Consider the following 26,197-nt stretch of genomic DNA (forward strand, 5'->3'; position numbering starts at 1 on the left):
TTAAACTGGACAAAGGTTCAAAATAAAGTCAACAACGAATATAACACAAAACATTGAGTAACAATTCTAAAATTCGATAGCATATTTACATGACATTGAGATTAATATTGACACAGTTGTATGAGATAATTGGGTCAAGATAGATCTCTGCTTGGAGTAAATCTCTGAAGTATCACCATCATTTTCTTTATAAGAATATTTATTGAGAAAATATGTGAATTGTATTACATGATTACGAGCTTCCAAGCATTAGTGAATTTGGCAGTTATAGTAGAAGCTTACAAGTCTTTGTAAGGACAGGTTAGCAAAGAAAATGATTATGTCCTTGTTTGATAAAATGTGAAGAGAGAGAGCTTGTATATTTAAATACAATTTTTTTTTTAATAATTCGAATATAGTTGTCGTCTAGTCCCCGTCTGTCTACTAGAAGAGCATAACACCATTATCAGTGAAGCAAATGTCTGCCAATTTCAATATTTAAAATAGCTTTATAAAAAAGAAAGGCTATATAATTTTACGATATCTCCTCACTATTGTAAGATTTTTGCTATGTCCTGACTTCAAATCTTACTGATCATAGAATTTCCAGTAATTTCAATACTTCAAATTCAAAATTATTAAATTACATTGAAGACCATGAGATTTATATCATAATCCTGTAAATCATAAAATTAAGTACACTGAGGTCTTGAGATTTAAATCAGTTTGTAGAATCACTTTGTAGTGTGGTATTATTGAACCAAGCTTGTTTCCATCTCATGAGCTTATGTCTACTGTATATTAAGGTATCCATGTTGTGGGGAAAAATGCCTATGCAGGATGATCCTATCCACCTAAGGTGTGACAGTGCCTTAGCAACAAACGAGTACAGCTATTCTGGTTTCTTCCTTTATGAAATGTGAAAGAAGAGAGATCAATAGACTTACCGGTGTCTTCCGTTTGTCCCTCGATCCGGTCTCTCTTCTCTTTCGGTGTTCACAACTACTTGCCTTCTTGCTTATCCAGCTTCAACTTCCTGCAAGATCACAAGAGAACAGCTACTTGCGACAAGAGAACAGCTACTTGAGACAATAGAAGAACACTACACAAAGACAGATGTTCACATTCATAACTAGTTTAGGATTAGAAATAAACCAAATACACTAATACATTCATACATCAAAATACATCAGCATATAGGAGAAACCAAGATAGCTTTATTAATGAATAACAAGGTTCAGGAAGAGATACAACCCAGAGGGCTCCAATCCAGCATCTCCTTCCCAGCAAATGGAATTCCTCTCTTTTCCCCCTTCAAAGCATTAAGCACCCAATGATTCCAATCTCAAACCAACAGCAATTCTTTGCAATAACAAAATTCCAGCTTCTAGATCTCATGGAGGAGAGATCCATATATAGATGTTTGGAGAGAGGATGAGTCAGCTTGAGATCTGACTAGTGTCCTCTCCCTCTGTCAGTTCTTGAGTCCAGTTGGAGGTTCTTGCTTCCACTTGGAGATTTGGAACCTCTTACTCATTACCAGTCGAATTCCCTGAGGCAAGTGTCATTTTGGAAACTTCCTGGGTTTTGACACCTTGAGAAATGAGCCTGCCACTTGTCCATTCTCGTTCAGCGCAGGTAGCTAGTGTTCCAGTTGACATTCAATGTAGGTAGCCAGTGTTGGCTTTGAAATTCAGCGCAAACAGCTAGTGTAGCCACTGAAATGATCCTGAATTGACTTGTTTTGAGCAGTTTTTTGGTGGAGAACTTCTGTGAATTGCTGTGGTTTGTTAGCCTTGTTCCTCTAGGGGTAGGAACAACATGTTTAGGGACTTTGGATCCCTTAGATTATGGACATGTCATGCTCAATGCTGTAAGGCACAAAAATGTCTATAACAATCCAGCAGGTATATTGGATGCGGGGAATTTCATTTAACACAAGGATAGCAGTCAATTAGAGAGGGCAACATTTTCTTCTAAAAAATATTTATTGGACTGTAAAGAAGGTTTATTAATGAGGGGCTGGCTTTTTTGGGAACCATGTAGTCCCAATGAGTCCACTTATCCCAACCCGTGTTCACTTAAGACCGTCAGATTTACAAAGCATGTAAATTGATCTAACAAGAACTTAAAATTGTAACATTTACAAATCATGCAAATTGATATAACAAGAATATTGAAGAGTTGTTTTAAATATTTTGGCCTATATTTTATAAAAGTTGATAGTTATGGCAACCACACAAAAATAGATATGAATATTGATTTTTACTTTATAGTGTTTTTATGATGTTTTTAACAACACTATTGTTTACATATTCATTTATAAGGAAGTAAGAAAATGGAGGAAAATAGACAGGAATGGGAGGTAACTATCAAAGGCACCAAGCAAGTGTTCACTTGTCTTGTTGGTGGCTATTCGGGGAACTGGAGTCGACCTAAGCTTTCTGGCCTTAAACATCATCGAGCTACCACACACAATATCCCACCAATTCCTCCACGTCAAAGAGATCGAGTAAGAGATGCAAATGATATACATGGGGCGTCAAATCAACAAGTCCAGTTAAAAGGCAAAATGCCAAAACACAATATGGTTTAGATGCAAGGCTATGTCGTGCATGAAAACAAGCATATAAAAGATTTGTCAATGAAGAAATTCTTTCAGCTGTAAGTATTTATTAGTATTTATTTGTATATGCTTTTTTATTAATATTGTCAATGAAGAAATTCTTTCAGTTGTAAGTATTTATTAGTATTTATTTGTATATGTTTTTTATTGATATAAATTTATTGTTGTGGACTAAATTCATTGAAACTTGTTTTCACAGTCAGTTGTTACATTTGATCAGCTTAATGATACTTCAAAGCAAATAATTTGTGAAAAAAATAAATGTTGGGATCAGAGTCTACCTTGTAGATGTATGGAAACAATGAAGCGCATAGATATTGATTTAAATGAGAATGTAAGGACTGAGGTTCCTGATGATGTGTGGGAAGAAGGATTAGATGGGCACAACCATATATTAAACTTTGATGAAACTAATCAGGAGAATGACAACACAGTTGAGTCCATTTTTTTGCATATATTAATTTTTTAGACATTTTAACATTAAATAATATTTATATTTATTATAATTGTATACTAAATTCTCATTGTTATTGATATGCATAGCCTAATCAACAAAACTCCCCAAATTCAAGCAACCAACTATTACGATGCTCACCTAGATTTCAAGGTTTTCAAGGGGTTATTGGGCCAGTAAGTTTTTAATCCATAAAACATATTCCACTAAAAACATTAATATATAAATTGTTATGTTTGATCATAATGATGGGATGAGAAATGGATGTTCTTTATTCTACATCGTTATCCTTGATTTGTTTTGATTATGTGTGTGTGTGTGTGTGTTATTTCTTATTTATGGTGTAGGTGTTGCCTTTGGAACCATCACAATCAATGAAAACCCCTTGTTGAAGCCTTAAGAAGAATGGAAATGAAATGGCTCAAATGCTACAGCCATCTTCACATCCAGTGTCACAATGCAAGGTAATATTATATTTATTTATACTCTTATAATTTTATCATATTTTTACATTTAATTCTATTTGAGTCACAGACTTATATCTATGTATAATCTAATGTTCAGAGTAATGAATATACATCTCCTAAAACACCTTTGCACATGTATGATGGTGTACATGATACTCAACAAAAATCACATTCTCCTCAACCATTGCGACATTCACCTAGACTTCAAGATAAATTAAGAGAGGTAAGTTATATATTACATATCGTAGCTCGTAATAAAATTGACATATTTTTTATGACTAGTTAATGCATTTTCTTTTCATATTCATTACATGTTCCCCATATTTTCATTATATCTATATAGATTTTGATATTTATTGATAGCTAGTCAATGCATTGTCTTTTCATATTCATTACATGGTCCGCATATTTTCATTATATCTATGCGGATTTTGATATTTATTGATAATGTTTTAATTTCCACAGAAAAAAAAAAAAAAAAAAAAAGAAGAAGAAGAAGAAGAAGATAAATGTTGATGCTATGGTTAAAAGGACCAAAATCATGCGAAAGGGCTTGAAAGCACGTGGGTTCAAGTCACACAAACAATGCATAGAGCATATATGCTCAACTAGCATTGTTCTCACTAAACCCACTAGGTTTGCTACTTTGAAGGCTAAACATTCCAGCAAGTTTAAATGACTTAGGCTACAATAATATAACTTTAGCCATTTCTTTGTCTATAAAGGGGCTACAAGGACAGTTTCAATATATTAACACTCTTTTATTAGATTGTTGATCACAGTTTTACTTCACAACAAGGCACAACAATACACAGAAAGCTTTTATCTGTTGTACATAAGTATTTTAAGATATTCTCATTTTGTCTAGTTGAAGGCATCTATTATGTTGAGTCATACCACAATATCAAAACCCCCTTGGGTGATGAAAACAGTGTTTTAATAGAAAATGTTTAAGGAGCCAGACAAGTAGAACACACTAGGCACAGAACAATGCTTCACAATATAAGTTATATCATCTTATGTATTCATAGGTGTCGATTTATGGCATCAATTCCCTATTTTTTTAATAAGAACTTTATCTTATTCTCTTGAATAAATGTTTAATAAAATAAAAAAGAATTATTGGAATGAGGAATCCTTGCTTTACGGTTCATTATGTTTGTGATTCTTTCTGTGTGCTGAAAGGATGGATTTATGATTTTTAATGCGACATGAATTTTTATTAGTCATACTATATTTACCGAAATGGAAATTTTGTTGAAACTGATTGGACGATTTTGGTAGTGAGAAATGTAGGTGTGAAATTTGTATTTTTTATATATAGCGGAAACCATTTCCTTTTGGTAGTGCTTATTCCATGGATAGTTTCGCTAGAGTTGAGCATGTTCAGTGGCAGAGAGAACATGATGCTTTTGTTACAGGGGTTGGTCTAGAAAAGGACTTTATTTACATGGGTTTTGGCTGGTTTTCATCAATGTCTCTCACATGTAATCTCTGTATTCTTTGGACTTTTTAATACATATTTTTTTTTTTCCAAAAATTGTTTCCAGGTGCTAAGTATGTCTTTAAAGATATAGGGTGTTGTGGGGAAAAATGCCTATTTAGGACGATCCTATCCACCTAAGGTGTGACAGCGCCTTAGCAACGAACGAATACAGCTACCATGATTTCTTCCTTTATGAAATATGAAAGAGAGGAGATCGGCAGACTTACCGTTGTCTTCCGGTTGTCCCTCGAACTAGATCCTCTTCTCTTTGTGTGTCCACAACTACTTGATTCCTCGCTTGATCAAGAGAACAACTACTTGAATCCCACAAGATCACAAGAGAACAGCTACCTGTGACAAGAGAACAGCTACTCGCAACAAGAGAAGAACACAATACAAAGGCAAATATACATATTCATAAATGATTCAGGATTAGAAGTAAATCAAATATACTAATGCAATTACACAAAATACACCAGCATATAGGAAAGAATCAAGATAGCTTTATTGAAAGTAACAGGGTTCAGGAAGAGATACAACCCATAGGGCTCCAACCCAGCATCTCCTTCCCAGCAAAATGGAATTCCTTCTCCATCTCCCTTCAAAGCATAACACACCCAATGTTTCTAGCCACAAACCAATAGCAATTCTTTGCAAATACCAAATTCCAGCCTCCCTTGATCTCATGTAGAAGAGATCTATATATAGGGTTACTGGAGAGAGGATGAGTCAGCTTGAGACTGGTCTGAGACTAACTAGTGTCCTCTCCCACTTCAGTTCTTGAGTCCACTTGGAGGTTCTTGCTTCCACTTGGAGATTTGGAACCTCTTACTCATCACCAGTCGAATTCCCTGATCCAAGTGTCATTTTGGAAGCTTCCTGGGCATTGACACCTTGAGAAATGACTCTGCCACTTGTCCAAACTCGCTCAGCGCAGGTAGCCTTCTTTGCAGTTGACATTCAACGTAGGTAGACAGTGGAGCAGTTGACATTCAGCGCAGATGCTCAGTAGAGCAGTTGACATGATCCAGAATTGCCTTGTTTTTGAGTGTTTTCAGGTGGAGAACTTTTGTTAAGTGCTGTGGTTTACTGGCCTTGTTCCTTTAGGGGTAGGAACAACATGTTTAGGGACTTTGGATCCCTTTATTATTGACATTTCATGCTCAGTGATGCAAGGCACAAAAATGTCTATAACAGTGGCCCCCTAAAGTATGAGGCCGTTTATCGGGTGAAATGCTTTATCCAGGAGGGTCTGAAGTTCATCCAACTGCCGGGAGGAGACCTGTAATAAAATACAATACAATACATTATGATTCATACTGCTTTCATGATCTAGCTGAGGTGGGCATTCCCATGCTCAGCTTTATAAATTCATTTTTTGTACATAGAACAGACGATCGTCTGATGGTAGACTGATAATTTTAGTGAAATTATCATCCTTTGAGTAGGATGATCATCTGCTGCAATGATGTACATGTCAAATGTCTTTATTTTTCTTGAATATATATCGCAGCCCAGATGGATGAAACTAGATCCGGGGTCTTCAAACTCGTTGGATCTTCACTCTAAGTACAAGTCGATCATTGTGAGAATTGCGCTGAAGTCGAACATGGAAAGACGTCGCTTGATTACCGGTCAATGATGTAAACCGTTAACAAGCGCAAGAGGAATCACCGATAATGATAATGACCCTCAAGGTACTGCAGTACAATTCACGTGGTGTGAATAAAGGACTTGGTGTCCAACACCACGCAAAATCTTCTGGTCGAAGGTCATTGATGTATACCTGTCGCCGGAAGTGAGAAACTTGCCATTGAGGCATGCAAGCTTCAAAGTACTGAAGGGGTTGTCCCTAGATCAACTCCTTGGATAATGAGCTGATGTCGACAAGGAGTGATCCGTCAGAGGAGTGCCTTAATGAATCCCACATCAGTGACGCGGAACGGAGCTGATGATTTTAATGGAGGTGAAAACAATCTGTGACATATGATTCAGGGTGGCGGTCATGAATGGATGAACGATAATGTATGGCAGTGGATGGGACCCGGTTGACTCTTTCTGAACGACTTCTCTTGAACATATGGCGACACGGATGCGATGGATCGGTAGCATTACCCCAAATATGGATGGTATGGCAAGACCATGGTGATGTGACCGGTGAATGAAACAACCCAACCCGATTGTGATACAGAGGAAAAGTGTCATGTTCAAGAGCGACCTGCTACCATCAAAGTTTTCTTGATTTTTCCCAATTTTTCCCCAGTCATTGCTGACTAGTACCTCTTTATTTTTGTCAAGCTTGAGGAGGATAACATATGCTTTTTCTATAACCTGCCCTTCGGGCAAGCCCATCGCTATGTTTTAACGAGCTTAGCGATAGTGAAACTTGTTCTCGTCTAAAGACAAGTTTTTCGCTATTTAATAATTTTAACGAGTCTAATGACAAGGATAACTCGGTCCTTTTCATTTTTAGAGAGTCTGAAAAGGTACATAAAGTTAACTCCAAAATTCCTTTTTCGTCATCTAATCACTTAAGTCCGAAAAAGTATAAAACAATACAAAAGGGATGAGTTTTCGATATCTTTAACGAGCTGAACAAAACAAGCGCTCGATCTTTTTGTGCAATAATCCCTCAGGTCCAAAAAGATTAAAATCTAGAGGAGGGATAGCTCTTCCTGTCCTTTAACGAGCTGGAAGGCCAAAACTCGACAATCTTTTCATATTTTACGAGTCAGTTGAAAAGAGCTTAAAGAAGACTCGTCTTTTGAGGAACGAGTGATAAACAGGGATAGCAACTGATTCCATGTACAGGTTGGAATTTTCCAATCACGGCAGTGTCACGAGGATGGCTAGGTGAAATCACTCTTCGCAGTTGTTCCTCAAAATGGGTAAACAATCAAATGGAGGTAAACGATCAGCCAAATGAACGGTGGAGGTGACGGTGCAAACACGACCAAGGCTTTTATGGTTGATCAGGTTACATACTCAATGGTTATTAATGCGCCAAAACACTGCTCAAAGCTTATGTTTATTTTTTAACGAGCATGAACTATGTGCTAAAACTGCTCGGATCTCGCTTTTCTATTTTTTAACGAGCATAAATTCCGCGGTAAAACTGCTCGATATAAGTTTGCATGCCCCCAGCATAATAACGCAAATCGAGGTGCATGCCCCCCAAGCTTCATTGCATTCAACTTGGTGGTTGGAATGAAGGTTTACCTTTGAGATTTGGGAAGGAGATTGTTTCATTTTTTTTTTTTAATGAGGTTGACACAGTAAAAGAACAATCCTCATGACTCCTGGTTTCATTTTTTAACGAGGTTGACACGAGATAAGAACCGTCCTCGGAGTCCAAATCCATTAGATGTAGAAGGTTTCATATTCCACTGCGGCCACTTCCGCCAGATTACTTGGAGGCGGTAGGGAAAAAGTACCCATTAAAGCAGGGTCTTTTAGGAGACCTACTCCGATATTTTGGAGCGAATGATTCCTTCCATGGATCATTGGAATGCTTCCCGTATCTTGCGAACTGTTGGGGAGAAAAGTTTGTTGGTCAACGATTGTAATTCCTCCTTGGAAGGGAAATGCAATCTTCCTAAAATAGGTCGACACAACAGCTGCCATGGCATATATCCATGATCTTCCTAGTAGGATGTTGTAATCAAGCTTCCCATCGATGACTTCAACATCTATTTCTACCGTTTTTCCCTCTAGTTCAACTTTCAAGTTATTTAGTATGCCATATGGGGTATATGTCCTTTCGTCGAATGCTTTTAACGTCGTCGCAGACCTCGACAAGGTTGGAGATCCTAAAGTTTTCCAGCAACTCATCGACATAATGCATGTAGAGGCCCCCTCATCAATAATTGTTCGATGAACAGTTTTGTTGAGGGCTTTCACTTGAATAAGGAAAGCTAGTTGAGCTGGTAACTGAGGGTCATATCCTTTATGATCAAAGGCCACAAGATTGGAATCCATTGGGTCAATTCCACCTATTGCTGATAATAAATCTTGCTCTTGGGAAAAGCAATTTTGCGGTACCTCAAGTGTCGACATAACGGACGACGATTGGGCCAGGTCCTCTATCTATGCTATTTCCGCACAAGGTTTAAATGTCAATTTGTGTACTGCTCCCTTTTGCGACTTTATCATTGGCTCAGGGACGATGGGTGGCACAACTTCGATCAAAGTTGTTGTCGAACTACTAGGTTGTTCATTAGCCTTGTTGTTCGACAGCTTTGGATTCCTATAATCCTTATTCCTCGTCAAAGCATCATTTTGCTGCTTTGATACAGACAACATAAGCACTTGGGATCGGGAAGCATTTTGATTAGCAACCAGTTCGGTTCTCGGGCTTGGAAACGGATCAGTCAACACAGCTGAGGTTTTCGAACTCTTAAAGAATCTTTTAAGCTCAGCTTTGTATAGACAATCTGCTGTCCAATGATCCTCATCGCATATATGACACCCCGTAGGGGGTTTCCTTTTTCTCCCTTTCTTTTTCTTCTTGCCCCCTGGTTGCTTCACTCGTTTTCCCTTGTCGTCCGACACGGCACTTACTTCCGAGGCAAGAAGTTCCTCATTTGCATTTTGACCGGAAATCATATGGGCCATTTTAGATATAGCCTTTGTCGATTTCATGTCTGTTGCGCCAATCACGCCATTGCCGGCATGAGAGTCACTATTTGATTTAGGAGGAGGAGGAATTGAAAATTCCGGTCTAGGGGCGTCAGGTATTTTATCATAGAGCGTGCCAGACTGAGTATATACTAAGTCTAGATATTGTGCACGAGCAATAACTTGCTCCTCCGTTACGACTCCCCCCTTGGCCACATCTTCCGTTATGGCAGGAAGTAACGACTTTATAAACCATTCAGCTAACAGCTGATCTGGAACGTAAGTCTTTACCATCCTGCGACGACGACGCCACTCATGTATATGATCAGATATATGTGTGGCCGTCGTCTGCTTGAAGTTGGTTAAGATTTCCGTTTGAGTTTCATACCTTATCAGTAATTGAAAATGGGTTAAGAAAGTCGTGGCTAGGGAACTGAAATTGTCGAAAGAGGCTCTAGGTAATTCAATATACCATTTAGCCGTTGGACCCGTCAATGTCCTCTGAAAAAGGCGAAGCCTTATCGAATCATCGTTCAGGGTGTTCGACGAACACCACAGATGAAAAGTCATGACGTGATTCGATGGGTCTTCACCTGGATTTCCATTGAATTTAGGAATGTCCGATGGAAGTTTATGCGGAATCGCTGGCCACCAAGGGGCATAAGTAATTGGATCATTCGTCAGCCGGTTTAGATCTGGTAATTCTAGAGTTGCTACAAAGGGCAACTGTTGATTCAGGTTAGGCGGAGCATACCCAGGATAAGATGGAATCGCCTGAGCAGTGGGTCTTTGCATACCAGCATAATGTATTTGATGCTGGTAACTTTGACAAGTTTGATGGGCATAACCGTTATTATACGGTTTCCCATTACTTACAAAGACTTGTTGCTCGGGTCCTTGATATGATTGCTGGAATTGCGGTTGTAGAGTTTGAACCAGCTCCGGTTGTTGGACCATTTGCTGTCGTCCAATATTGGATGATTGACCAAGATGAGGAGTCATAATACTTGTTTGAGCCTGAGTCGCTCCAGATAAGGAGGCACTAACCGGAGGTTGTGATTGAGTTGTCGAGACAAGAGGCTGTTGTATGGCAACCTGAGAAACTTGGGGTTGACATACAACAGGTAGCACTTGTACTTGCGACGCAATCAACATACCAGGTATAGTGGCAACATTCAACACAGGGTGGACTGGTTGCATTGAATATGCAACCCTTGGTTGCTGAGGCAGTATTGGTACCCATCCGCTGGATGTAATTCCAGTTTGACCTGAACTTTGTTGTAAACTCCCATATGGTTGTTCTCCAGGGGGGAACAATGAAAAGGCATACTGCCCTCCATATGGTGGCAATCCAGTGCTTAAAGGGTAGATTGGCCTTTGAAGACACATTGGATCAAGTTGTTGAGTTTCAACATAAGAAATACCAGATGATAATCCGGATGAAGAAATAGGAACTAACCATGTCGTCGAAACAGTCTCTGATTGGACTCCAGCTTGTTGTTGACAATTTGCCGGGACAGATGATATACCAGCGAACATCGTTGGAGTAGCAGCAGGAGGCTCTGCCGCTGCTGTGTCAGATGACACAGTCCTGGATGTCGATGGTTGTTCAGACATATTTAGTCTATCCAAAAGATTTCCTAGCGATTCTACAAGAACTTTGTGATGAAGGTAGACTAACTTCGAAGATCAACACGGGAATAAAGGGTGATTGTTCCGTTTAAAATAAATTTTTAACGACACTTTAGACACAACTTGCTTTTTCAGTTCTAAAGAGTCGAGAAAAAGCTAAAGATGACTCTAGTCTCCTTCGATGTTTCAACGAGCCCGAAGTGACAAATGCTCGGATGGACTTTTTCTGTTATAGAGTCTGAAAAAGGCCAAAATAAACTTCTCTGGAGATCTAGGCAGAGGGTGTGCCAAACTTTTCGCAAAACCACAGAATACTTTTTACGGTACGGGTGGTCGATCTTCGTGAATGCTGTGTTCACTGCATTGTGATCAGTAGGGCGGCCGACACGGCTTCCTAAGGATAAAGGATATATGCCTATAGGGGTCTCCCAATATATACGCGACGGTACGTGGGAGCACAAATCCGTACTAGTGCTATCGTCCCTCAGGAGGAATCACCCACCTTCCACGAGATTGACAGTCACTAGGCTTAACGACGCCAGAACACGTCTCTAGCCTAGACCTCTATGTTGTGTGTTATGTTGTAAAGCATTGTTAGGTTCATTCAGTTTATTTTAAGTTGATATTTTTAAAGTTTTTCTTTCAGGATCACCACGAGATGTATGGTACAAATTCCTAAATGCAGTCTAAGATGATAAGCAAGCTTTATAATCTTTCAACTTTGAAAATCCTAGCTACTAAGGGAAAAGAGAGCGACTATGTTTTCTCAAAGAGAAATCAGCACACTCTAATGCACTCTTCCTAAAGCAAGCATGCAAACTTATCAAAATGCAAATGCACAATGCAGGTGTTTATTTTCCACTTTCTTAGTATAAATGCCTACAAAGAAAGCTTTTTGTACAATTTTGAATCTGCTTTTAAATGACTGAAACAAACAAGTTTAGTTTTTCCAAAATCAACAAGGGTAGAAGAGATTACAATCACTTTGCGATTTTCGAAATTAATACTTTTTTTGACATTCAAAAGTGACAAACTCAAACCAATAAGCAAAAGCAAATGTATAATCAAACTGCAAACAGCCAATGAACTCTCTCCTAAGATCACAATCAATCAATCAATCAGATCTGAATCAAGGGCTATAGGATGATTACTTTACTCATGCAAAGGAAAACTGTAAATGACGCCACAAACACATAAAAACACTTACAGTCTTTTTGTACAAAAATGAGGCGTAATTCAAGCAAAGAAAAGGGGTTATCAGACTGGTACCTATGCTGGTTAAAGGCTGCAAAAAACAGAGATCAAAACAGGGCAAAGAAGGACAAAGAATCCCAGCTGCACAAGGCCACACTGGTTCAGCGCAGGTCTAACACTGTCAGTTTGACATTCAGCGCAGGTAGCCCCTTCGGGACCTGCGTTGAAATGCAGACTGCCTTCACAGTGCCTGCGCTGAAGAGAGAAACTCTCGTTTCCCTTGGTTTCTGGGTCACAAAATGCTCAAAAATCAACTGTTTCAGGCCAAATCAGAAACACAAGCAAGGTATAAACAGAGGGATGCTTTGATAGGGTACTAAAGACTATCACAAGGATCATCAAATCATTTGTGGATCTAGTTTAGATCATAGACAAGTCCAACACACTGGATCAAAGCAGCAACTTTTACTTTGCATCTGGGAAAGATGCAGTTCAAGAGTTGCTGTCAAGTTTATGAAGTAAACAAATGACGGAAACACAAATTAAATGAATAAACAAGTTCTTCCCCAGTGGAGTCGCCAATTTTTTTGTGGGGAAAAATGCCTATTTAGGACGATCCTATCCACCTAAGGTGTGACAGCGCCTTAGCAACGAACGAATACAGCTACCATGATTTCTTCCTTTATGAAATATGAAAGAGAGGAGATCGGCAGACTTACCGTTGTCTTCCGGTTGTCCCTCGAACTAGATCCTCTTCTCTTTGTGTGTCCACAGCTACTTGCTTCCTCGCTTGATCAAGAGAACAGCTACTTGAATCCCACGAGATCACAAGAGAACAGCTACCTGTGACAAGAGAACAGCTACTCGCAACAAGAGAAGAACACAATACAAAGGCAAATATACATATTCATAAATGATTCAGGATTAGAAGTAAATCAAATATACTAATGCAATTACACAAAATACACCAGCATATAGGAAAGAATCAAGATAGCTTTATTGAAAGTAACAGGGTTCAGGAAGAGATACAACCCATAGGGCTCCAACCCAGCATCTCCTTCCCAGCAGAATGGAATTCCTTCTTCAGCTCCCTTCAAAGCATAACACACCCAATTTTTCTAGCCACAAACCAACAACAATTCTTTGCAATACCAAATTCCAGCCTCCCTTGATCTCATGTAGAAGAGATCTATATATAGGGTTATTGGAGAGAGGATGAGTCAGCTTGAGACTGGTCTGAGACTGACTAGTGTCCTCTCCCACTTCAATTCTTGAGTCCACTTGGAGGTTCTTGCTTCCACTTGGAGATTTGGAACCTCTTACTCATCACCAGTCGAATTCCCTGATCCAAGTGTCATTTTGGAAGCTTCCTGGGCATTGACACATTGAGAAATGACTCTGCCACTTGTCCAAACTCGCTCAGCGCAGGTAGCCTTCTTTGCAGTTGACATTCAATGCAGGTAGACAGTGGAGCAGTTGACATTCAGCGCAGATGCTCAGTGGAGTAGTTGACATGATCCATAATTGCCTTGTTTTTGAGTGTTTTCAGGTGGAGAACTTTTGTTAAGTGATGTGGTTTGTTGGCCTTGTTCCTTTAGGGGTAGGAACAACATGTTTAGGGACTTTGGATCCCTTGATTATTGACATTTCATGCTTAGTGATGCAAGGCACAAAAATGTCTATAACATAGGGGGTTAGTGAGGTTCCTCTGCTCATTGCTTATTCAATGTGAAAATTTGTTCTGATTGACTTGCTTATTATTTTCCATTCATGAAACATAAATTCATATTATCTAGTTATTGAAAGTAGTTGCTGAAGTTTATTCCCAATGTTGGTTATAGATCATGTGGTAGCTCTGTTGTAGATGATGTGGTAATTTTGTTTTTGTCAACACTAAGTAGGAGCTATTACAGTGATTTTATAGTGAATGAGAAAGTATCTCCTGTTCGATCTGATCTAACTGCTTTTAATTTATATTTGTTTCCTCACTTTTTATATTATTGTTATTTGGCATTTCCTCAAACAGGCTTTATAATATTATGAGTAACATTATAATATAAATTGATGTAATTTGAAATGTTTACATTGTTGTTGCTTTACCTTACAGACTTTATCATATAATTTGCAACTTTGAATTTAGTGCAAGTATCGTCGCTTCAAATCATTGTACAAGTGATACTTTTATGGATGCATACATGGATTTTTTTTGTTATATTAATGAAATGTCAATGATTAGAGTGAGAAAATTTTAACTGCCATATAATCTTTAACTAGGCTTTTGAAAAATATTGTTGTTAAAGTCCATTTTAAGTATAAACTAGAGAATGATTAATTTTTATCATCAATCAGTGTGAACTGAGTTGGTTTATTGTATAGGATATGATATCTTTATAGAAAAAGACTTAGATAATTTTTATATAAGTTTAGGGACAACATTTAATGGCTGATAATACAGAGTTTTGGAGAGAGGCAACACCTAATCCTGGATTGGCTAGTAGATTAAGGGTGGTCCTAGGTCTAGTTAGGTCAAACTATTTAGGAAATATTTTTTATACTTTTCAGGTTTTTCTGAAATTCATTCGATGCTTCTTTTTGATGCCTTTCTAGGTCAAAAAATTTAAGTTTTTTCTTCGAGTTTAAAAAAATATATATTTGATGATTTTTTACGCCTTTATCTAGTATACGTATATATTAAACTTGTTCATAACAAAGTTCAGGATCTATGTAATATATATGGCAATGGAGGATAAGAAAAGTGTATATTTTTAATTATATGGCAATGGAGGATAAGCTTAGTGTATATTTTTTATTAAAATGGGATTAAATTATTGTTAATTTTTTTTTAATATATTTTGATTGTGTTTTTCTCAAAAACTATATCAAAAATTCATAAATTTTTTTAGAATCCTAAAAAGTTGTAATTTATTTTTTTCCCTTTGTTTTTATATAAGTTTTACTAATAAAATTTGATATAGATGTAAATTTTGTGATTCTTTCTTTGTTATTAGGCATCTTGTATCAAAATTTGATACCATTGAACGTCATCCAAATTCACCAAAGCTCTAGGTTATAGTTTATACATCTTGCATGCCTTTGGTTGTAGATGTAGAAAGTTCCAGCTGAAAACTATCTCACTTTATTTTGCACCTCACATTTGACATGTGCTTTCACATGTAGATGCAAAGGGTTGGATCTAACTTTTCTTTTGTATCATTCTTTTTGTTTTTGCTTTCAGTTTTTGGATGTAGGCGTGGAGGCTAGTGAGTGGATTTCTACATGATTTATGAAAGTGGAAACCTAAGTAGTAGACAAATATTGTCCATATCTAAATTACATTTCAAAGTGGCTGAGGATGTTATAATGGCCATTATGGATATTAAAATTGACTTGTACAAGATATGATTAAGTGAAGCTTGCAAGAGTATGAAGAGGAAAATTAGCTAGTGCATGTATTTGTTTGTATTTTAAACATCTAACTACATGTTACTATGAAGTAGGGATCTTATGTGATATATGAAGAATATTTCTTAACAAAATATATAGTTGTAATATATGAAATGGACATGGTATAAAGACAAGATATAAGAACAAATGATAAAGACAAGGAATGAAAAGAGATGGAAGGAAACCAATGCACTAATAGAGCCAATGGATGTCACTAAATGGAGGGAACAAATTTATCATATCACAACTACCTACTTTCATGAAGTTTTTAAGTAGATGAAAGGGTTGTTTTTCCACCTCCAACCAACAATGAATAAAAGGTTGTTTGCTATATTTTTCATTCTAATAATGTGTACTCAACAAAAATGGACTAGTTTGTGATGTTGATCCTTAGTACTTGCTCAAAGCTACATGGAAATAAATCTTGGAGAGCACTAGAGGGTACCATTACCAATAAAATATAAGTGTTGTATTATCTCAGTTTTTTTTGTTTGTTGAATGTTGGCCACTTATCAGTTTGTGCTTTGACTCCCCATTCATACAAGGAGTTAGTTGCTTTTGGATTTGCACATGTGAATTGGTTGCATCCATTTTAAGGACCACTTTATGTTTTTGGAGGTTGGTTACGCAACATTCTCCTAGGAGGAATCTTTTATTGTTATGGCTCTCATGCACCTTGGAGGGCACACTTGTGAACTCTTCTAGGTGGATCCTTGAGCACACCCTCCTAAATTCAAGAATATTTTCTTATATTTCACTTGTATCGTTTCTTGGAAGATGAATTTTATGTGGGCCCATTGAGTATTTGACTAGGTTTCATTACCTATTTTTGGATGTAGGTGATCTCTCTTGAGGAGACTAGCATCCACATCTTGATATTATCAACCATGGATCTATCAATTCCAATAACTCACTATTTGTTGACTTATCATTGACTTAGTTAGAAAGAAAATATACTTTGCTATATGAGAGACTTCACTCACTCTCTATAAATATGTGTTTCTCTCCATTCCATTATATTCTTTATATTTGTTGATAAGTGGCATCTTCTAGGGCCCTCCAAGATTTATTTCCATAGCAAGTACTTTAAGGATTAGTGTAAAAACTAGTCCATTTTCCTTCATTGTACATAATTAGAATGGGGAATATAACAAATGACCTTTTTGTGCATGTTGGTTGGAGGTGGAAAAAACAATGCTTTAATCCAGTTAACTCCTTTGTTGAAGTAGTTGTGATATGATAAATTAGTCCCTCCATTTAGTAACATCTCATGGCTCCATTATCCCATGATTAATAGGCATTGGTGTCCTTGCATCTCTTTTCATACCTTTATCCATAATTTTTCTATCTTGTCTTTATCTCATTTCCATTAAAGTACATATATTACAACAAATATACATCTTATTATGGCTTGCTCTTACCATATAACCTAAGAATCCACTCTGTAACATTAACAATTTTAATTTGGGATAATTCCTTTGAATTGGAGAAGAGCCAAGCTCTAAGAGAGAGAAATTTCCATTGAGGTGACAATGGGTAGTCTTCTTGAGTTGTAGAAGCCTAGCTCCTTGGTGCTTGGGAATTTATGTCATTTGGGGGTGTTAAGTATGGAGCACAAATACAATTTAGATAAGAGATTCATTGTCCAGTAGCATCATCTTGGTGGAGATCTTCTAGAGCTGTTGGAGGCATGGGTAAACTTGTTTGACCATGGCCTTATAAGACTTATGTGCTTCAAAAGCACACAACCTATAATTCTCTATGTTAGTTCCCTCCTTTAGCATTATGTTATCATCCTTCAACAGCTACACCTATTTCTCTAGTTCTTCTATACAATCATTTTTAAGCTTCAACTATTCGAGGAGGGCTTTTACATTTCTCTTGATGGATTGGGATAATGTTGTGCTTTCTAAGGCCATAGCAAGTGGATATTTTCTAGTGTCTGGAAAAATTGGCCTTTCTGTGGTGACTAACATTGGAGGTCGATGAGGAGTTGACAAGGTCTTCTCCTTGTGCTCCACTATCTTGTTTAGAGTGTGATCATATCTAAATCTGTGTAGGTTAACCACTTTCTTCTACCTAGTTGGTATGATTCCCCTCTCGATAATTGGCATGTTACAACATGTGATGATAGGGGCCACTAGTTAAAATGGGTCAATGTCCATCAAAATTGTGCTCTAGTGGGCATCTTGCTCCTGTGCTTCCGATTGGGATTTGATAGATTGCTCCTTAGCTCTAGCCTCAACTTCTTCTTTTTACCTATTCTCTTCTTCTTCCAATTTTATTTCCTCCACTAATTTTCTCTTTCATTTTCTCGCTCCTCATCCTTTTCTCTTCTTTTCCCTTGAGCTCAACTTCCTAAACACTATCTTGTTCTACTTGGTTGGTATGATTCCCCTCTCTGTAATTGACAAGTTACAACATGTGATGATTGGGGCGGCTAGTTGAAATGGGTTAATGTCCATTGAAACTGTGCTCTAGTGGGTTTCTTGCTCTTGTGCTTCCTCTTGGGCTTTGAGATATTCCTCCTTATCTCTGGCCTCAACTTCTTGTTTTTATGTCTTCTCTTCTTCCAATTTTCTTCTTTCCTCCACTACTTTTCTCTTTCATTTTTTCTTGCTCCTCATATTTTCCCTTGAGTTCAAGTTTCCATGTGATCCAAGCTATTTCTTTCTCCTATTTTAGATTTTTTTCCAATGCAACTTGAGTTGTTTCCTATTGGGAAACCTACTTCTAGTTAAGGGATTAACTCTTATCTTGAGATTTTCCCTTTTCACTTTAGAAGAATTCTAACCTATCTTAAAAATGACATTCGAGAGATTTAAGGAAATTTTCTATTTCTTTTCCCAAGTCTATGTCTTTGATTGGTAATCCCACTTGTACTTTCATTCCTTCCAATGGTTTTTCATCGTAGAGTTGGGATCATATCTGTGGAATGTCAGATCCCAAAATGGACGCCTGTTAGGGAATAAGATTCTTGTTTGGATTATTTTATGTATTTCAAATAAGAGAATCCCGGGTGTAATGGCATGTGTGTGCAGGGAGCCTTCCTATCCCGTGACAACACTCCACCTATCCCTGTGTATACTTGATATGCTATCTTTTGTAATATTATTCAATTAGTTAGAAATTTGGGTAGTAGGTGAGGAGGCTTGGTCTCTTCAAAGATCCTTAGATATGTACCATTCTAATCAACAAACTAATCAAAATTGTGAACATCACCTGCCTGTCTCTTTCAAACATGCATGGGGTAAGTACATTAAACAAGATCGTATAGAGTGGGATAAATAATTCTTGGTATATTTCGGTGTATGAGTGGGATTTTGAGCTTGCCTAATGTTGTCTTTCAGGGAAAGATAGGATATTAAGCTATCTCAAAATGATTCCTTCGACTGTTGTGGAGCACAGCAATGGGTATCTCCATTAGTTTGACCATAGAAACTGCATAACATGGTATCCACTCGCTAGAATGGAGTCATCATTAGAATGATAGGATTCTCATTGTTTGGCTAGGACCTTAAGCTTCTTTTGTTTGTCCACCGTGTCTTCAACAACTCTCTGGGAAAGAAATTGAAATATGTTAAGTCAATCCTCATCCAAGGTCATTTATTCATTAGTGATCTTGAAATACATCTTAATGTCTACAAAATTGAACGAAGCAATAAAATTTGTATGATTGTCATTAATAATGGCTTCTTAGGGATCAACTTGTTTCACAATCTAATTAACTACCTTTATGGACAAAAAGACAAGGGGTTTTCCAACCTCCTTGTGTGGCCAATACTTATAACCATGTATATTTTTAAGCTTGGGTCATCTCAAGGCAGGTTGTCTCTAAGGAAAAGCTGGTACACCTCTAGGCATGCATATGTTGTGTATTTATCAGTGAAGCATGGAGTGTTCATGAACCCAAATCTAAGTGAGCTAGTGGGAGGCTCTTCATATGGGCTCTCAACCATGGGGCCTTTACAAGCCCTTTTCCATGACAGGCACATAATTTCCATACATAACCCATTAGAATTAGAACACCCATCATACAGGTAAGTTCAAAAATTTTAAATCTAAGGAACTCTGAGGCCTGGGCTTGAGGTTGATTGTGTTTTTCTATTGATTCATTGTTTTGATTTTCTTTAAAAACCAAGATAGAGGCTTTAGGTCTCTTTGGAGAATGGAAAATCCAAGCTAGTAGGAGTGACCGAGGGTAGGATTATGAATGACATTGTAACTCATGAAATGATAATATTAACCACGATGGTTACATATTTCTCCACATAGATGTTTATTTTCATTACAAAGGTTGGGGCTAGGGTTTCTGTGAGACAAAAGTATTTTATGGTATCTTTATTTAATTCTCAATAGTCTATGCAAACACATCGCTTACCATTCCTTTTAAGAACAATTACTAAAGAAGAAGCCCATTAACTGTCCGAAATAGAATATATGAGATTCACATTTAGTATGTTTTGGAATTCTTCCTTTAAAATTTTTCTTAAAGCTAGACTTAGACATCTTTGAGGTTGTCTGATTGGTTTAGAATTTTCATAAAAATAAATATAATGTAGACATGTGTTAAGATGCATTCTTTACATATTAGCATATTCCTAAGCAAATGCAACATAGTGTTTTTGTAGTTTTTGATTCAATTGTTCTTTATGGAATTCCTCAAGTTTAGAATTTATGTTTAAATTTTTCCCTTGATTAATGTCAACATAAATAATACAATATTTTGATATTTAGAATAATGGAAGACATATAATCAAATAGTGTTGATGTATCTAAAGTAAAATTTTCCTAAAAACGTTTGTCAAAGATATGAATAAAAGAAGATTGTCATCCAATGTATTGAATAAATTCAAAATTAGTAATAAAATTAGTGATTTGATTTTCATCAATATCATTTTTAAAATTCATACCTTGGTTAATTGTTAAAATTGGTTGTACTATTTCTTTATCACTATTAATATCAAGCCATTATGTATTTTTTAATTCAATTAAATATTTTCCAAGTGACAATTAAATAAATTTCTTAATTGTATCACCAAATGTGATAGTCATGTTTTGAGATCTACAACTAATATTTGCATTAATTTTAGCTAACTAGGGTCTTCATAGGATTAATGATCGCCAAAATTAGATTTAGGTTATGAAACCATAAAATCCACTGGATATTACCAAGAACCTAAAGAAACTAAACATTTTTTATTACAGCTTTAGAATTTATTATAGATATATCTACTAACTATAAAAATGTGGGTGTATGATGAATATTAGGCAATTGTAATTCATTCATAGTTAATTTTTTCACGAAATTTATTGTAACTCCTAGATCTATTAGAGCTTTTGCAATTGAAATATTATTGATATGACTTTTAACAATGACTATTAGGGTCAAGATATTTTTTCATAAGGATTTTCTTTTTTTTTCTAGGTTATTAAGTCTTGAGATGACTAACATGCCTAACCTATGGCTTGAGTAGCCATGACCTAGGAGTATCCAATCCTTTCAAATCACCCAAGGATCGCACCCGACCTGGGCTAAACCAACCTTTAGCATGGATATTTTTTTCCCAGTGAGTTTCAAACCAGTGACCTTTACATCACATAATGTCTTAACAGAACACCCTCTCACCGTCTGCTCTACTACCCATGGGAAGTTTTCCATAAGGATTTTAAATGACATTAGATCTACTAATTTTCCTATACTTCACACTATTCATGAATCTTTTTACTTTCTTGCTATTTTTCTTAAACATTCCCTAACTATTTTAGCATAAATTGGAATATATTTTATTGTTGTAGTAAAGGAATCTTAACATATTTATTTGCTTATCCAATAAATCACATTCAAATTGATTTTCTTATCCAATTTCAACCTTTCTAAAAAAGAAGGAGATTTACATAGTGACCATTGATTTATTCTAAACAATGTAAACTTTGAAACGGGAACTGATACTGTTACCCGTTTCGTAGAGATAGCCAAAAAATGACCCGATTTTCAAAAGTGGTGATGCAGAATACACATGTTTTTTTTAGAACATGGTTTTTGGAACTTTAATTTTTTTTCATGTTCAAGGATGAAATCAAGTTTTAGAATGGTAGTGATTTTCATGCTGATTTTAAAAAGTGAGTATTCTGCATCACACCCTTTTTTTAAAATACCTATTTTTTGACTTTTAATTTTCTAGTGTGTGAAATGTAAAAAATTATTTTCTACATTTGATAGTTTTTGAAGTCGTCATTTTATTCATATTTTCTTGTTCTCTATCTTAATTTTTTTTTTTTAGGGGGGTTTTTATTGTTTTGCGTTTTTAAATTAGAAAGTCGATAGTTTGAATTTTAGATGATCTACATATTTATACATCCTTAATTAATTTTTCAATCCACATGAAATAATTGTTTCTAAAAAACAACATTTTTTAACAATGGACATAAAAATAACCATTTTTAACATAAATATAACAAAAAAACTAAACGTTTTGATAATTTTTTGCTAGAATTAACATGTCAAAATCACAATTTTTATACAAAAATATTAACTAAAAATGGTCAAATAATAGTTTTTTTTATGAATTTCATGTCAAAAAAATAATAATAACAACTTTTTTTTCAAAAAATAATAATTAACTTAAAAATCAATGGAAGTATGGGCGAGCCCCTACCCACGCGCCCCCCACAACCCCCCTCCCTGCCCCGCCTCCCCTTCCCTCACCCTACCCCCTACCGTCCCCCCACACCCCCCCCCCCCAAAACCCCCTCCCCCCCCATCCCCCGCCCCCAAACCCCCTACACCCCCCAACACCTCCCCGCGGCCACCCCTCCCCACTGCACCCACCACTCCCCACACCACGTGCCCCCCCTACCCCATCCCCCCCCCCACCATCCCCGCACCCTACCCCTCCCCCCCCATCTCCGCGCCCTACCCCTTACCCCCCCCAACGCTTATCCCCACCCCCCTACACCCTACCCACGCCCTACCCTTATCCCCCCCTACCCTACCCGCGCCCTACCCTTACCCCCCCCACACCACACCCTACCCGTGCCCTACCCTTACCCCCTCCCCACACCCTATTCCCCACCCGCGCCCTACCCCATTCCCCCCCCCCTCCGCCCCCTATCCTACCCCTACCCCGCGCCCTACACCCCCCCCCGCGCCCTACCCCCCCCATTCCCCCCCACGCCCCCTATCCTACCCCTAACCCCCCATCCCCCCACCCTACCCCTACCCCTACCCCCCCCATTCCCCCCCCCCCCCCCACACCCCCGACCCTACCCCCCCTACCCTACACCATTCCCCTCCCGCCCCTTATCCTAACCCATCCCCACCCCGTCCACCCGACCCACCCGCCCTACCCCACCCACCCGGCCCACCGGCCCCACCCCGCCCTACCGGCCCCACCCCGCCGCCCCTCCCCCTCCGCCTCCCCCTCCCCCACCCCTCCCCGGCCCCCTCCGCCTCCCCCTCCGCCCGCGCAGGGCCACCCCCGGGCCACCCCGCCCCGCCCGACCGGCGGCGGGTCGATTCCGGGAATCATTTTTCAATATCATAACTTCATCCATTCAATATCATTTTCTATGTATAAATGTAGTACATCCTACACTAGACTACACATATGAAAAATAAAAAATCATCAACAATTAGGAACCATGGTAAAGATTATTAATGAATGGAATAGTACATATTAAATAGGTATGATGTAGACAACAATGAATAATCAAAAGTATTATAGATCTATACCATCTACTTACCTTTCACTTTCCTCATTCTAGCCTTCCCCAACAACACCTCCTTTCGAATCTACTGATGGAGTTGACATCTAAAATGGGAGGAAAATTAATATATGCTACTAATTTATCAAGATACATACTAATATACACCAAGGATTGGTATACCATATACCCCTCCACCGTAGAACCCTTAGGATGTGCTCTTTGTTTAAAAATATCGTTCAATAATTTCAAATGCTTTTCCCCTGTCCATATTGAATTTCTGTGTATAGGTCCAAACATTTCAATATCCTCAACTTGGTCTATGAGTTAGTGTACTTAAAAATGATGGTGGTAGATACCTTCACATTTACACATTAGCCTAGCAATTTATTTACTCCAATACTTCGTATCATCTTTTTTAGGATTCTTTTAGATGTCAACCACGTAGACATTATGCAAGTAAATTAAAAGTTTGAACAATTATGTATATAAATTGCAAGTAAAACAACATATCATGAAGTTCTTCAGCTAACATTTTTCATAAAAATCATTGCTCAATTCACGTAATTGCTAAGATCATATATAACTTGTTTTATGTTGTTTCAAAGAGTTAGAGGTAGAAAATACTATTGAAAAAAAAGGGGATCATTACAACGATTAGAGGTGGAATATACCATAATAATATAGTTAAAAAGAAATAATAAAAGTATGTATACCAATATAAAAATACAACAAAACAATTACCTTAGTGAAGGTATGCTAGTCATGAGCTTTTACTCTCCCAAGCTCACCCTTTTTTGTCAAGATATTATTTATGTTCGAAGAAAATCTTATGGGGAATTTAATTTTCCAAATGAACTATTTTAAAATGTTGGTTTATTGCTCTATAAATGACCATGGAATACTCTCTCAATGTCCATCAATATTTGAATGAATCACATTTTGCATTGTATATTTTCCTTCATTAATGGAACTACATGTTTTGATAAACTTTTCCTTGTCACTCCTTCCATCTAAGATTTATCACAATGTTTCTATTAGATTCCTCCCAATAAAATTGTATCGAACCAATGTGTTATTTGTAGGTGCTCATAGTGGGACAACATAATAAATTTTATAAGGTAAATTTCTATTCCTTATGGAAACCCATTAATGCCTTCACAATGTGTATGAAAAATTTATGAAATTACAAAAATAATTGTTAGATACCAAAAAACAACTAAACACAAATAAACATTATAAAATATTATATATCATAATTTCCTCAACATTACGTGGCATATCTAGTTAATGTAAATTCTATTATTAATGTACTCTGAATCAACTGATATCAAGAAACATTTTTCTCAAGAATTAGTTACAAAATAATTTTAATGCCCATGAAACTGAATGTATTTTGAGGAAAAAGAATATTTGGTGACTCTGCTTATGGGAAATGTGGACACATAGTGCTACAATGTAGTTGTCAGAGAATCATAAACATTAATGGTATTGAAACAATGATTTTCGTAAATCTTATTTTTTATGACGAAGTCATTTTCAAGGGATGGATTTTTCTTAGATATCATGGTCTCAAACAAACACTTCTTTGTATGCCTTTTTATGGGTTATTAGACAAAGGTGTGATCGTAAATTAAACCCATGAACCATTCACCGGCCATGATCAATGTATTACTTCAAAGCTCTAAAGTTGCATTTTCAAGCTTGATTCAAACTAAAAAGTTTGAAAGATCGATTTTGCCAACTTATTCTTTAATCAGGCAGTATGACAATAAGGCCAATGGGAGTAGCTCATGGAAATTTGTGTCTTGGAATTTTAAGAGGGATGCACTCGGCCAAAGCATAAGCTCAAGTCGCCAGGAAGATTAGGCGCAGTGCCACCCCCGGGTCGCCCCGCCTCGCCCGACCGGCGGTGGGTCGATTCCCGGAATCGACCCTTCGCCGGTCGGGTGGGGCGGGGTCGCCCGGGGGTGGCGCTGCGCGCCGCAGCGCCACCCCCGGGCCGCCCCGCCCCGCCCGACCGGCGGCGGGTCGATTCCGGGAATCGACCCGCCGCCGGTCGGGCGGGGCGGGGCGGCCCGGGGGTGGCCCTGCGCGCGGCAGCCATATTTAAAAACTGCAAATTGCTTTTAATGATGGTCTCTACGAATAAACAGGTTGCCTCTTTTGTATTCCCTTGTGGCACATCCACCACGTACGATTCGATCACAATGGTTCCGGGTTTTCCATTTATAAGCCTCTCATGCAGAGTTGTGATTGATCGATAATTGTTGAGCCTGTGCTCGCCTCCCACAATGCTGAAGCTCAGAATATGCTGCTCCTCGTCCAGAATATCCAGTCGCTCGATGCTCGTGACCGCAGGGAGACCAGACACAACTTCAACCTCCCTGAGGCAGTCGCGGACGAAGTTCTTATAGAGTTGAGGCTTGTCGAATCTCCGAATCAGTGACCAGAAAACGCTCACCGGTGCCTCCACGTGTTGCACAACCACAGATGAGCACCTCACCTCGTTTTCTCCACCATTCGAATGGTATCGCCCGACCATCTCCTGCAGCCACTCCCCAAATCCTCCTCCTTCCTGCAAGTAATTT

General features: G+C 37.8%; 1 pseudogene; it reads right to left on the reverse strand.

The window, feature by feature from the left end:
* LOC149164111 (abscisic acid receptor PYL5 pseudogene) lies at window positions 1-26,151 on the reverse strand (annotated as a pseudogene).
* Between the last annotated feature and the right edge of the window lie 46 nt (window positions 26,152-26,197).

Source organism: Pinus tabuliformis, chromosome 5_1 (assembly GCF_031772625.1).
Source record: "Pinus tabuliformis cultivar Carrire ecotype Pingquan chromosome 5_1, CPIR1, whole genome shotgun sequence".
Lineage (NCBI taxonomy): Eukaryota > Viridiplantae > Streptophyta > Pinopsida > Pinales > Pinaceae > Pinus > Pinus tabuliformis.